This window comes from Gouania willdenowi, chromosome 12 (assembly GCF_900634775.1).
Source record: "Gouania willdenowi chromosome 12, fGouWil2.1, whole genome shotgun sequence".
NCBI classification, from domain to species: Eukaryota; Metazoa; Chordata; class Actinopteri; order Blenniiformes; family Gobiesocidae; genus Gouania; species Gouania willdenowi.
In genome coordinates, this window is record NC_041055.1 from 24,492,282 (window position 1) to 24,508,468 (window position 16,187).

Here is a 16,187-nt window from a genome sequence, read left to right on the forward strand (position 1 = left end):
ACACACACACACTTTAAATCTGCAGTTTCAGAGGAAACAACATACGTAAAGTTCACTCAACACACGTGGCAACCACTAAATCAAAAACCAAACATTTGCCCAGTATGAACCCAATCTTGAATGTGTTCATCAGTCCTATAATTTGTGATAATCATCCAATGGGCTTGCAGACAGTGCATATTTACTAAGGCGCACAGAAAAGTCACGACACCGGCTGTTATCCTCATCCACCCTCGGTCCCCCATCCTTCCATCCTTCCTTCCGCCTGACACGGTCCAGTCCCTCCCCTTTATACTGTCTGCCATGACCGTCCTCTACAATCTCAGACTGTGTTCTTTGTACCTCCCCTTTCTCGCCCTCAGCCTGAGCATCCCAGCCTCTCTTCCTTAGATATCCATCCCTCACCTCTCCGCCTGCGCCCTGCATCACATGCTGAGAAACCACAGCTAGAACCAGGACACTTTCAAACACACACATATTCCAAGCACTCCTCCCGTTCTCTCATCCTTCTGACGGACTTGCTCACTTTATCCTCTGTGCGCGCCAATGCCCGACACCAGGCAGGAACGGAGCTTCTCTTCTGCTTCTTCCCCTTGAGCATGAAAAGGATTTCCACATCATCCGCAATCCAGCATCACCGGCATGAGCACTGGATACATAGGCTCCAGCAGAAGTTCTGGGCTCGGGAACTAACGCATCTCGGACCTGTGAGGCGGGAGAGTCAGATTTAGGTGAGTAGATTGAACACAGGTACGGTTTATTTACGCTTCTCAAGCTATCTTAGTCACATTATTATGGCGATCATGCGTGGTCAGCATGTTATCCTGGAGATTTTCTTATAAACACATGATGCTAATAATTAGTTCTTCTCTCAGTCTCCAAATGCATCCTGCACCGGATTTCCAACTGGATGCGTAAATGCTCCGTTTATCTTCAGTGCTGCTGCATCCGGAGATGATGCTGCAGAAGTGCGGCTAAAAGGAAACAAGGAGGAAAGAATGATCTTATATTTCTATAAAGGCTGGATCTGGATGGTTTTTACTTTAAGATTGAAAGCAGGCCTGTAGATCACTGTGCGCATCCGCGTTTAGGGTGTTTAACTTTAATATCAGACGTGGACACACACGTGAAGATCCATCAGTTGTTATTTCATGTTTTACCTTTTCTCCCTTTTTAAATTTTTTTTTTTTTTTTTTTTTTTTTTAAACATCATCACCTTTCACGAGCTTTTATTCATCTTCATGTTGCTTGACTTGCCTTGTGTGCACATAAGAGTAACGTGCACGCACACGCTTGATCTATATATATATATATATATATTTTTTTTTTAATGTCGTGCGCGTGTCATCCACTGAGGCAAAGTTGCCATTAAGCGTTCAAGTTGCCTTGGTTGCTATGAGACAGCCTTACTGCAGGGGGAGCTCCTGCTCTTCTGCACTGCAGGTGTCATCATGTGGCTGAAGGTGAGATAACTGAGTTTGTTACTTTGAAATTAAAGAAGAGCAGCCTGGATTTGAAATTGGTCTGGATGCAGTTTATCTGTGTTTTGTGCTGTTTTTTGTTGAGTCATTTTTTCCCCCCTCTTTCAGAACATGCGTCCGAGCAACGCAGCGTCTAGCTATTACATAGAATTACATTCAAAACATGAACTTCATGGCTTTTTAATGTCCGTATACTGAGAATACGAACAACTATTTCCCATTTGAGTTCGTACCAAGTAATCATTTCATAATAATTATTGAGCCATCTTCATTTAACTCGAACTATCTTTTTGAATCTCTAAAAAGCACTTGTTAAAGAGTTACTAGCAGATCATGCTAAGAAAAGTGCTACACAATAGAAAGAAGAAAAGCCACAATTACACTAATGGAATGCACCAAAAGCCATCATATAGCATCATTTTTTGTGATTTTTTTTGACCCCCCCCAGATGTTTCGCATCATCGGCGCACAGCGGCGGCATTTTGCCACAACTTTTAGCCTTCTACTTTTTTAAATCTACTCTGGACATCTCTGTATAACATCACAATTATAAAATGTTTTAAATATGTCATATTTTATATTATGTATAACATATCATCACAACCCATACACCAAATATGCAACACTTAGAAACATTTGTCACAATATTTCAGTGAAAATGAACATTTAACGATGGTTAATTTAATCCTAAAACTTTATCATGTGCAATAGTATTTAACTGTTCTAGGTTCTACATCTGTCATGTATTTATCATTGTGAGTAATGCTAAACGATTAACTTTAATCACATCGATATTGAGGTTTTCGCTACTGCGATAACCTAACCTCAGATGCGGAGGTTTTTTCTTCAGTTTCCATCATATGAGTAATATACAGTATATGTTCACCAATCAGAATCGCCGAGAACCGCTTTCCTGGGCTGCTGGCCAATCAGGAGCGAGTCTCTCTCAGTTACCCCTCAGTTGAGTGCACTAACAACAACTACACTAGGGCCCTTTAAAATTCACGTTAACAGAATCAACCATTGAAAACTTTTACCGCTGAACGCAGAAATGGACAGAATCGGGTTGAAATGCTATCACTTTTTAATGGGGAAATGTTTCGGGGACCGCTTATTTGGTGCACTGCCTGCCCCCCTCCTGTCCTGGCCACTTCAAACATAATCTAAACTGCACTAAACACCATCTAAACTGCCAAAGAACTACACAAATCATCACTGACTCCTAAATCAGAGCCGACCAGTGCCCGCTTAACTTCAATGTGTCTGTGGAGCTCCGTCCGTTTCTCATGTAGCGCTGCATCGCTCTGTGAAAAAAATAAAACGCATATGCATTGAAATGTATAACCAATTTAGAATTTAGTAAATCGAATCGCAATTGCAATATCTGTCAGAAAAATCGCAATTAGGCTTTTTGTCAAAATCGTGCAGCCCTATTTGTGAGTTTGAATACTGAAATTAGATTTTAGTCTGAGCTCATTAGTGACTAGAGCTCCTTAGGGCTCCTCACATGGTCCACGCGGGCTATCTGGTGCCCGCGGGCACCATGTTGGTGACCCCTAAACTATGCTATGTTTACTCGCTACGAAACGCTCAATATACCGCTCTATTCACTCTTCTTTCAATCCAACCTACTCACAACAGATTGTAGAGCCCACAGGGGCTAGTTTATAACAATGCTTGTTTGTGTTGCAAGATGGTCTCAAAACATCACATGATCTTGTTCTCAGCCAATAGAGGGTTTTCACGGCGCGTCATCAAACCAGAAATTTCCATATTGGAGGTACACAAAGGTAAACAAAGCAGATCCCGAAACAAACAAAAGGAAATGGTGAATTATTGCCGTGTTTTTGGCTGTACCAGTTGGTTAGACAGTGAAAAACATTAGCGTTTTATAGACTGCCAAAAGTTATGGTTAAAACCAGGTAGTTAATGATATCAGGATAACCACTTTGCGAGTCGTCATCAATCCAAGACGAGGGATGCAACTCGTATGGATCTGCACCACCAATAAACCACAAGTTTTCCAAATATTGTGCCCTTTCCTGCGGACCAAGTCCTTCCCTCTATGCCTTTGCATCAGTAATGCATTTTGAGGAGCTTTTCTGTGGTTTCGGACATTTATCCATCACGGTGTATACATTCGAGTGCCTCCAATATGGCCGCGCATCCGGGTTACTGTCCAGAACGTGACGTAGGTGAAAACCCTCTATAGCAAAAATCTATTGTAATAGCTGGGTTTCACTCTATAGAGGGAAGTCACTCTGACATTCTATAGCAAAATATGCCAAATTGAAATACTTCAACAGCACTACTTCATACCCAAATACATTTGTATTCAGCGGAAAAAAGTGGTTTGGGATTTAGTGACTCTTTAAGTTTGGTACAAAGCACTCCACTGCAAACTGAATTCAAAGCTCATATTTAGCCTTAATATATCATACGATCGCTTCATTGGCAGAAAGTCACTTCCATCCCGTGACATTGTTCTTCTTCCTCTGCAGTAACGAAAATTGCACTGGTTGCGGAAATTGCTCAAGAAAAGCTGCCTAATTCAGAATCCTTCATTCAATCTGGTGGCCTTTGCAAAGGCAAAACATTGGCAACATGTAATCATTTTTCTCAGAGGAAAAGCATTTGAAAAATCAGATTTGCCAAATTGAAAATGCCAGCAGTGGCTTTAAGCTATATTTGTGTCATGGCTTTAGATGACCCATGGATGATGATGCTTTCAAGGACTGAAAGGAGAACGTTCAAGCTGCTGAGGTCCCCTTTTTAAAAAGCTTGGCAGTGAAACTAACCGGTGCAAGGCATGGAGCTGTGATTCTCAAAGGACGGGGAGATAAACACCCGGAAATATAATTAGGAGAAAGTGTGGAGACAATTCTAGCTATGTGAACAGTGCTTGTCTATTGCCCTTGTGTTCGGATAAGTGAATTATTTACAAGCTGTCTTTGTCGCAGACGGTGAACACTTTTAGTCCTGCACTGGCAGAAGCTGCTGGTTCTCCTTCCTCTTTCCTCTCTAGCTTTTGTACCTTGGCATTGCATTGTTTTTTTATGTTGGAGCTGGAATGGCCAGAAGCCACTTCAGAGAGCGAGGGTGAAAGGGGTCGTTTTATCTTCATAAGCAAACAATAGGGTCACATAACATATGACAAAGCTAACAGGAAAAAAACATTATTTAGGTATACTTCAGAAGAGCATGGGCCACATTTGACCCTCACTGAGGGACATCTGCTGCTGTCAGCAGTGTTAGTTTTGTTGACTAAAAATTTTTGTCATAGTTTCCGTCTACTCAATTTTTTACATATATGTACATTGGTTTAATACAATAAATAAAAACAAAAGCTATCCAATTAGAGCTACTTTTGTTGCATGGAAGAAAGCCTGGGCAATATATCGAGAGTCAAGCTATATCGCGATTTGTGTTTTGGCGATATGGAAAATTACAATATCGTCTATACCGATATATTTCTATTTTATAGCTTATATTGTATTAGAATATTTGTTTTGAGTCACTGCTTTCACTACTTTTCAGAACAGCATGAAAAGCACAATTAGATGGATTTCCGAGTGCGTCCTAACCCAGACCTTCCCCTAAACAAGCCACACTACAGAACTCACTCACACGTGCTGTCCCTTATGGGAGAAAAAGCAAAAAGTGTCACATGTTGTGCAGCTGTTTGTTAATACATGTGCCTGCTGTGTGGCATTTTGCATCAGCAAATGTAACCCAGAATTGTCTTCCTGGTAAGACTTAATTGAGTTAAGAATAAGATTTATATCGTATATCGCCATTTTGAGGGAAAAATATCGAGATATGTATTTTGCTCAGTATCGCCCAGCCCTACATGGAAGGCGGGACAAGCCATTAATTGATCAATAGGAGCAAACATTAACACTATCCCTTATCAGGTTGATAAATGGTAATTTAATTTTTTAAAAATGCATAAACTCTTAACTTAATTACAGTCGATTATATCTCTTAAAGCAGTGTTTCTCAAATGGGGCTACGTTTATCCCTAGGGGTACGCAATGGCACTACAGGGGGTACTTAAGAGAGAGAGCATTAAAAATGTGGTTTTGTTTATTTTTAGTTAAAAAAGATAATCATACTAAATATTACCAGCAACTCACAGAATGACAACAAAAACACAAAATAAGAGACAATATACTCAATAATAAAAAGAACAAACAACAATATACACAAAATTATACTAAAAACACACAAAATGATGATCAAAATTATTGATAGAACCTGAACTGAAAATACAAGGGTCAGTCTTGGTCTCTCATCAGGGGGGAGTGACAGGAAATGATAAAAACAACAAAAATAAGTATATTCAGGAGGCATTAAATACTGTTTATTCTACTTATTTACAAAGTGAGGTTCTTTAAAATGTGTGTTTTATCATTATGATTTATAGTTGTTTCTGAGTAGTGTTGCTCGCGGACAAAGGGGGTACTTGGATTCAGAAATAAGAGAAAGGGGGTACCTGAGCCAAAAATGTCTTAAAGTGTAAGTACACCCCCAGGTTTTTTGCTGAACTGCCTCGAGGAGGGAATAAAAAAATACCTTGATTAAGGGCGTTGCTCCTAGAATAGTTAAGACACACCCAGTCACAGCAGCCCCACCCCCACAGCTCTCCACAGTTCCACACGGAGCTGTCAATCAATGCTCACTTAGGGTTTGGGAAACCTAGTCCCTCCTCCCATCTTTAATAAGACGGTCGAGGCTAACAGTGATGGTTAGTGACATCACTGATCTAATCTCAGCCAATAGCAAAATTGAAGTGCAGTAGCTGACGTTCAACCCATAGAAGGCATTCACTGTGATACTTTACAACTAAAAACGATACATTTAAATATTTAGACTAAAATGTGAAGGGTGGGACGAGGATCAGTAAACTAAGTTACTTCGTACCTAATAAAATATGTATTCAGCAGAAAAATGAAAACAGTGTCGGTTCAGTAGGAGCACGTATAGCTCTTAAATGCATGTCCACTCCTTAGGGCTCGTTTGGTAATAAAGAAGTCATAGACGGACTTATCTCCTGCTCTGTGCGTCACATGTCATCCAAGCTAAAGATAATTAGAAACATTCCCATAATCCTCTTATCAATGCTCTTAGAAAAACTTTAATAATATTTTTCCCCCCCCCCACTAAATTCTCACCTGCAAGTCTTCGTCTGTAAAGCTCGCATCATTAAACACTGAAAAACAAAAAAAACACAAGAAAAACCCCTCTGGGAAGGCAATCACACATTTGAGAAAGAAAATTTGAGTTTTATGGAAAATCAAAGGCAGTGCGAGGCTTCAGCAGAGATAAAAGCAGCGTTAGACATTTCGTCGGCATCGACAATTCGATAGTTAAAAAGTATTTGGGCATTCAGTACGCAGTTTTCTTCAAACTGTGAGTGCTGTGACCTGTTCTTGCTCTCTGTCTATTGCAGTCTTTCTTCACTCACAGGGAAGGAATCACAGCTCAGTGAGCACAGACATCGTTTTATCATCGAGTGAAGTATGAAACTGCACATGAAAAGTTTACAAAGCAAGATGAAAAGGGTTTTTGTCCCTCACAAATAAATACTATAAAAGTAAAACTTCATGAATCTCAAGATGCTGGAAAAGCAACTCAATTAGTTAAGCTGCAGTTATATTTCACAATGATCTCCTTGAGTCAACAAACATGCATGGAAAACTTATTAGACTCTTTAAATTAGGTGTAGGAGGAGGGTTTGTGTGATAGACTGGCAACTATACATCTATAGAACCAACCCTCCTATTATATAATGAATTGACTTGATTTACAGTATGTAGCGCAGTATCCCCATCGAAGCCTCAAAACACTTACTTTTTGTGGCTACATCCCAATACCCACACTTGCGCCCCTCCATCGCATGCTCCCGCTGACGGATGCGAGTGCGTAGGGTGTCCCAATTTTACGGAGTGTGCTTTAACTCCACCCACCTTCATGCACACCTGTGCGAAGCGTGCATGTAAGTGGACTTCAAAGAAGGAATTACCCATAAGTAATAAATACATAAATATAAGTAAATCAATACATTTATTTTATTGCATGATTGTGACCATCACCAGCCCTGCCTATGAAAGGGTAAGAAAAATTTTGTTAAAGGGAGAATATAAAAGAGAGGGCGGGGTTATGCCTTAGTGAGGGGGAAGGGAACTGGGAAGAGGGAGTCAGGGTAGGGAAAAGTATTTTTTATTTCTTAAGCTTAAAGAGGAACTAAACCCCAAACCAACTTTTTTCTGCTGAATACATATGTATTTGGGTATTAAGTAGTGCTGTTTATTAATCCTAGTCCCACTCTTCACATTTTTGTAAAAGCATTTTAATTTTGTGTATTTAGTTGTACAATGTCAGAGTTACTGGCCTCTAAAGATTGAACGCTGGCTATTACAATTAAATTTTGCTATTGGCTGAAACGTATTCTTTAGATTCCCCTGCGTCATCAACTTTCACTGTTGGCTCCGCCCCTCCTCTAAAAGCTGAGGGGCGGGAAGAGTGTTTCCTCCAGTCACAGCCCTCAGTGAGCATTGATTGACAGCCTAACTGAGGAAGTCCACTGTGTTCTGTGTGAAACAGCCGCTGTAGTGGTGCCATTTTTGACTCTGAGCTTCTATAAAGAGCAGCTTGATGAAACCTCTGATTAGCGCAGAATCTATGTGTGGATATACAAACATCTATGCTATGTGTGTATTCCCGTCTGTCTCTGCGTGTGTCTGTCTAATCGCTATGTGCGCGAGGTGGGTGTACAGACACATCAATGTGTGTATTACTCTCTGTCACTGCGCACATGACTATGGGCTGACTGAGTGGGGCGTGTCTTACTGCTACATTAGTAACGCCCATCAATCAATCAAGTCATTTTTTAAAATTTCCCTCCTAGTGCCAGCTCAGCAGAACGCAGGGTTTTAGTCACTCTTTTAAGCAAACTTTCGATTAGCAAGTTAAACCTTTCACATTTGTTCGTAAGTAATATAGCTTTGATGTATTGACTCTATCTGTTAAAAACAATTATCATTGCCAGCTTCATTTCAGCATGTAACCACTTGTAACTAAATAGGATAAATACATTTTCTTATCTCGCAGTAATGGTAAGCTTTTATTTTTTGATTTTATTAAAAAAAAAAAAAAAAAAAAGGTAAATTATCAATGATTTTCTACTGCACCCAATGATATTCAATATGCTTTTATAAAATCATGTAATTCCCCCAGTGTTGGTATTAACAATTTCACTAACTTCCAACCAACACTCATCCTGTCAGAAGATAGGAACATTTAATCATGCATGGAAATGAATTTGAGTAAAACCTCTGTTCATACCCTGTCTGATAATTTCACTTTTCTTTCTTGTTGACTCTCCCACACACGTGACAACTATGCATAACAACCTAACACTTGGTCTTTGCAAGGTAGGCAACACTGCCTACTAAAGTGGTGCTAAATTAAGTCTTGTGAACCTGACCTGTGAGCCATCAAACATCGTCTGGAGACTAAAGTGACTGCTCTGAGAAATATGATAACCCTGGCACTACAGTAGTAACTACACAAGTTTATCCTGTCAGACACTGGTTTAGACTTTACTGGCTTTGTGATGGCACTGGTTGTGATTCAGTTAGAAATTAGGAGCGAACATTGAAGGTGCATTTTATACATTGTCGTATGCCTCAATTACTCTTGGCTCACGTGCTGTAACTCTGTGTACATGCTTATGTCAAGAAGTTGTATGAGGTCTAACTGTATTGATTTTAATGTGTGATTATGTTTCTCAGGTTTCGAATAAAAAAAATCGCTAAAGTTATTCTGTTTATGGTGAATTATGTATCACAGAGTTAATGTAAAAGCAGTTTTCTGCTAATGAGCCAGCGCTATATTCAAATAGCTAACTAATAATAAGCAAAATGGATTTATGCATACATTGTTTGAATTTTATTACAAGTATTTCTCAATATTTGGCCCATAGTCAGCCCCTTAAAGTCTGTTCTGATTTATTAAAAAAAATGTGTGTTTACTAAAAGAACAAAGATAAGAAGCAGATTTTTGGCTTGTCTCGTTCCACAATAACACTTGACTTGACGTTTTATACATAAGGTTGACATTATGCTGTCATTATCTTTCATTAGCGTGAATAAGTTGTCATTAAGCTGTCATTAAGTGTTGTTCGCTAAATTATGACACTGCTAAATTATGACACTTTTGGAGCTATGTTGGCATTTTTTTGGGTTAGGTGGAGGGATCTAGTGGGGTTAGGGGTTAGGGTAACAAAGGGTTAGGGTAACAAAGGGTTAGGGTAACAAAGGGTTAGGGGTTAGGGTAACAAAGGGTTAGGGGTTAGGGTAACAAAAGGTTAGGGTTCAGGGTAACAAAGGGTTAGGGTTCAGGGTAACAAAGGGTTAGGGGTTAGGGTAACAAAGGGTTAGGGGTTCGGGTAACAAAGGGTTAGGGGTTAGGGTAACAAAGGGTTAGGGGTTAGGGTAACAAAGGGTTAGGGGTTAGGGTAACAAAGGGTTAGGGGTTAGGGTAACAAAGGGTTAGGGGTTAGGGTAACAAAGGGTTTGGGGTTAGGGTAACAAAGTGTTTGGGGTTAGGGTAACAAAGTGTTTGGGGTTAGGGTAACAAAGTGTTTGGGGTTAGGGTAACAAAGTGTTTGGGGTTAGGGTAACAAAGTGTTTGGGGTTAGGGTAACAAAGGGTTAGGGGTTAGGGTAACAAAGGGTTAAGGGTTAGGGTAACAAAGTGTTTGGGGTTAGGGTAACAAAGGGTTAGGGGTTAGGGTAACAAAGTGTTTGGGGTTAGGGTAACAAAGTGTTTGGGGTTAGGGTAACAAAGGGTTAGGGGTTAGGGTAACAAAGGGTTAGGGGTTAGGGTAACAAAGGGTTTGGGGTTAGGGTAACAAAGGGTTTAGGGTTAGGGTAACAAAGTGTTTAGGGTTAGGGTAACAAAGTGTTAGGGATTTGGGTAACAAAGGGTTAGGGGTTAGGGTAACAAAGGGTTAGGGGTTAGGGTAACAAAGGGTTTGGGGTTAGGGTAACGAACAACCCTCAATGACACCCTTTTCATGCTAATGACAGATGTCAGCCTTTATGTATAAAACATCAAGCAAAGTGTTACCAAATAAACTTATAAAACTCAGAATGTTTAAGATTTTCAAATATAATTGTACCCACTTAAACTCCTTATTGATTTTTCATTACAATTTAAAAAAAATCATTTAAGTTCCATTTTATGTACACAGTGTATAAAACCAAGTTCAACAGTTCTCTCATGTGACATAACTTATTACAATATTTTTTTTTAAAGCCACATTTCTAACAAACAGTGCTGCAAACATATACTGTATATATGACCAAATGGGCTTGAAATTTCCTTTTTTAACAGGAAATGACAACTGAAAAGCAAGAAAAGTCTTGACCAAAGCAAAAAGATCCCAGGCAAGCCTGATCTGGAATCATAGATCTGGAATTGTTTTAGCTCAGATAGAAGCAGAATACCTACAGAAAAGAACACGGACAGAATCAGACACTATAAGAGCAAAGAGAAGGTTGACCAATGACAGCACATCAGTGTCACCGTTAGCACTTTTCCCTCATAGAGTAAAGGCCGTGGGCTGCTGGGGGAGAATCAGGGGACCGTTTTGTGTGGGGTTAGATGTCCTCACATAGTTCCCCCCCCCATTGTCAGAACATGCTTACCAACTGCTTTATTATGGTTGTCCAAATATAACAGACATATTTAATGTTTCAGTCATCTAACCAGCACTGGCAGCCTTAACCTCAAGCAACAAAACATGCTCATTGGAACAAGATCACCTGAGCAAACCTCAAATACATGCCAGAAAGGGAAGCTGTTTGCATAATAATCTACTATGTAGAGAGTACAAAAAGGGAACTTTACAGCTGAAAGGAAACCATGCTATAAAATATGAGCAATTTTGAAAAACAATTTTTTTTTTCTGAACTAGTAATCAGGTTTCTTACAGAGACTGTTTAATTAATTCCTTTCCTTCCCGGAGCTCACTAACAAGAAAAAGTTCTTCCCGCTGGAATATTTTAGGTACCCTGTAATTATTCCTTAAAAGGAGTGAAATATTTTCCAAAGCATTTCGTGTCTGGGATTTTTTTTATTTTTTTTTAAGTAAAGCCTGGAGTGAGATGAGAGACTATACTCTAAACTCGCTGTTTACAATTTAAAAACGTTGATGGTAATCATGTCAATGTGGGGTGAAAGAAGGGTCATGGAATTGGCCCGTAACTGCTGTAAACCCTGTGAGTTGGTGCACTGTTGATGATGTCAGGAGCATCTGTGACCTATATTGCAGCTCAGTGCAGCGGTAACCTACAGAGAAGCACAAGAATGATTAGATTCCAATGTTGGGTGGCACAGGAAGTGCTAGGATTGAGAAAGAAAATGAAACAAGTTGTGCTTTTCATAGGCTTTAAGTAAGTTTGTTCATATTGAATATGCCAGTTTGAATAGACACACAGGAGATGGGTTTATTTTTATATCTGGAAGCTTTCTTATTATTTCTATGTGATTTAACTAAAACAATCATATGATTTCATATTAGAACTAGAGATACAACTTTTTCCTTTCCGATATAATTCCAACATTGCAGCCTTGCGTATCGGACGATACCGATCTTGATCCGATATCAGCATGAATCATACATACTTTTTTTTTTTTACCTTGAATAAAAAAGAATACTTGTTTTGCAGTGTGGAAAGTTAAAAAAGGTTTGATCAAGTGATGTCACTCAAACAGAGAACAATAGTCAGCAACAGTAGGTATGAGAAAAACTGACATATCTACAGTATTCTAGAATTGAATAAAATAAATAAATGAATTGGGGGAGAGAAAAATTGGAATTGGAGATTTGAATCTGATATCCGATATTCATTTTCAGGCTAATATCGGATCAGGACACCCTGAATTAGAACCAATTCAAGTCTATCGTAAAGTAGTTATTTTCTGTCCTTTTTGGTTTTCTGGTTATTACCTTGGGCAGTGGTGACCAACCTTTTTTCTGTTTGTGAAACCATTTTAATATCAAGAATTTATTGGTGACCCTAAAAATTACTTTTTGATCATGTATTACAAATACAGAACAGGATTAGTGACAAGTTGTGCCAGCTCAGTTATTTTAGCTGCATTTTATTCTTACATACAGTATATTATTATTATTATTTGAGAACATCTTTTTTAAACATTTTTTTCATACTGTGTATGTTTTGTCCTGTTTTTTCTCTTTTTATACAGCATTTTATTTTAACTAGTTACAGTATATTTGAGAAAGTGAAGGTATAACATACAGTCGTTTAAGATTGTTTTAATTTGAAAAGGAATTATATATATATATATATCTATATATATACTGTATATTATTATTATTTTTTCAATCAGTATTTTTTTTTTACACATTGCGATCACAACCCCAAGATTGAAAAACACTGACTTAGGTCTTTCTTGTGTCTTAGCAGAAAAAGCCAAATGGAAAAGGATTTTCTTCACGATATTCTGGTCTGCACATTGTGCCAGGTTATATACAACCTTTTTCATTAGACTACATCTTGTTAAAATTCAATTTTAATGTACCTCCATTGATTTTCCTACCTATGCACATTTTTTTTTTTGTTGAGGCCTTTCATTCTCATGCATTAAAAAGTTTATCGCTGACAATCAGACATTCCAGTATTTGGCAACTGACTGCTGCATCTGTACACATATTTCAAAATATGCTCTCTAATTTGTTAAGATGAACCCTATTTGTAGCAGTTTTCCACATAATGTAAAGAGAATCATCATTGTATGCTGTAACATTAGGTTTCTGAGTATTAAAAAAAAAACAGATTGGCCTGACAAAGCTCTATCACAAAAGACGCAGTATACAGTATATATATAGATTTTTCCATGTACGCGACCTTGTCTGTCTCTACCTTTGCCTGTGTTTGCACATTGAATGCATCAAAATGTGCCAAAGCAGCTCCATAATGTATATGGATTAGATTTGGAAATGCATGAAAGGGTCACTGACAAAGCCCGGCATTGTCACGTAACGCGTATAGCATGTGAAATATTGATTATTTGTGATATACGTATATGTCATATGTGATTTGCCACCAGGGTGATTTTATAAACACTCTGGTTATGTTTTATTGAACTCATTGAGTGAACACAAAAGAATGGGAAAGGGTGGATGGACAGATAGGGTGAAGATTGATCTATTGTAGATTAGGAGAAGCAGACGCTAACTGGTTGCATCTGTTGTACATTCAAACAGCCACTGGTTTTATTGTTCTGGTGATGTCATCGCAGACTTTTTCCCAACATGGATAGATAGATAGATAAAAAATAGGACTCGTTAGGAACTGAAACGTTGCTTGAAATGGTTTGGAATTAATTTTGCACTTCCATGTATAAATAAATATCAATCTCTGCAGAATCTTCACCTAAATTTCCCTGATTTTGGGAATTTGGGAACATTTTGTGTAATAATTTGAGTAAAGTTTTCCAGTTATTAAAAAAAATTGATAGTTTTTTCAACACTAGGAATGGAAAACTGAGCTCTGCAAATATTGTGGATTTTAATTGAATTTTTGTATTTGGAAGGGCTGAAATACAAAGTCATTCTCTTTTGGACAAAAAATAAAAGGTAAGCACACATTTTTATTTTCTGCTGTGCTGCTGATTCATTAGAGAAGTTATGACCTTATTATATATGGGTGTAAAGTTAAAAGTGGGGAAATTTGCAGTGATTTTGCGCTGTCCATGGTGCTGAAACATGGCAGATGTGACAGCTGTCACTCGGATGCCCTTTGTAACGGGTGATTGTCGGTGCTTCTTTAAGGCTGAGTCATCATTCTTTTATTAAACATTTAGGTTAATTAGTTGGTTGTGTTCACATGATGTTATTGGCTCTTTTAGTTAGCAAAACGTGCTTTAAAACATTTTTTATTCCATGACATTTTGGTCTCGCTCTTACTGCTGGAACAACACGCGGCCGGTGTTTTGGGAACTGATGATTTGCAAATTAAGCTTTGATTTCACATTTTTCTAATGTGTTTACTTTCTCGAGCAGGCCAAATGTGATGCTCTAAAGGGCCGGATTTGGCCCCCGGGCCTTTAGTTTGACACGTGTCATTAAACAGGGAAGCTATCAAATCTAAAACATTTAACAATATTCAACATTAGCAGCGTAGTGGTAAATAAAATATATATATATAAAAATAAACTATCGACACTTGCTTTTCATATTAATATTTTTTAGTTTGTTGTCTTGCATGATAATACATTTCTGTTCTGTGGGTCCAAAGGCTTTTAGGTGGAAGCATGTCATAAAATGATGTATCTGTACAGTTTTTACTATTTTATTCAGTTTTGTCAAGAACCTGGACCTAAATTTTGCTCCTTTATTCCTCTTCCTCTGCTGTACTACGTCTGTATATACAGTATATATATTCATCACATCAGCCCCTCCCCCTGACAGTCTTTACATGGTCTTGTGTGCCAATAAAATAAAATCCCACATCTCCCTGCAAGGACCCTGACCACTGATGGAAGCCTCCGGAAAGGTCATTCCTTGTTAGGCCTTTTTTTTTTTCCTTCAAAATTCAGATTACGAACAAAAAGGAGATGCAAACTGTGTAAAATATATACATGAATAAATCATTAAAACATTTTTTTAATTCAGAAATATGTAGATTTAGAGGTCCCCTTGGCTTTTTGTATGGAATTAAAAAAAAAAAAAAAATTAATGTAACCCTTATGAAAGCAGATACTGATAGATATTTCCAATATTTCTTATCAACACCAAATCAAAAGTATACTGTGAAATACAGTGTAACAAACATTTTATGTCTTTATTATATAAATATAAAAGGATTACTGGTCAATCTGGCAACACTGCAAAGAGCAGCTCTGAGCGAGAGACTTTTTATACCCATTTTAGGGCATTGGAGGCAAAGCTATTATTTTCAGCCATAAAGAATACCAGCTGTGTTAAGTCTTTTTTTTCCCTAAATCTTCAATGCTGAGGATGAATCCCAAAGCACTCCCAGATTCCTAAAAAGAGGGTTGGTTCATCTGTCAGCTTGGGCTCTGAAAAAGAGGATCAAGCCTTTTCTGTTTAAAAGCATAAAGAGGGCTGTGGCCTACAATTTAGAATAGTTTGTCAAATAATGAACGAAAAAATTTTGAAAGAATTTCAGTAAAAGTAGAGTAAAATCTTTCTTATAAAAAAAATTTGGTAGGATAGTTTTCCTATTTTCTTCGTCTTATTGTGGAGTTCCCACTCCATTTCAACTGGCTATAGAAGTTCTTAACAAAAAGGTCAGGAGTTGATGCTTTGTGATGACTTTTGCTCTTTTCTCTGTCATATATTCCCCAGATCCATTGCATAGTTTTTTTTCCCCACTTGGCGTGAAATCAATAGCAATGAAGAGGGTCACTGCAGAAAAGAGTCATCCTTTAAAACGCCTGAGTACCTTTATACAGCACTGTCAGGGTAACTTTAGCTACATTTTGTTGCCCAACATACCAGTTCTATGTGTACAATTTTAGATTACAGCACTAAATCAAGCTCATCACAATAAATGCTTTGTATTTCTCGGTAAGGACGAAGTAGAAAAAAAAAACAATCAATGTAAATAAAGGGATTTATTGTCACAAAGCCAGTGGTGCTGCCTTT

The 16,187-nt window shown here is 38.1% G+C and overlaps 1 protein-coding gene across 1 annotated transcript in view; it reads left to right on the forward strand.

Moving 5' to 3' along the window:
• The first annotated feature begins 320 nt into the window (after window positions 1-320).
• brinp1 (bone morphogenetic protein/retinoic acid inducible neural-specific 1) overlaps window positions 321-16,187 on the forward strand; it is a 175,924-nt gene continuing 160,057 nt past the window's right edge. The window contains exon 1 of the mRNA XM_028462781.1: window positions 321-731. The gene's annotated coding sequence lies outside the window, so the exon portion shown is untranslated. The remainder of the gene's footprint in view (window positions 732-16,187) is intronic.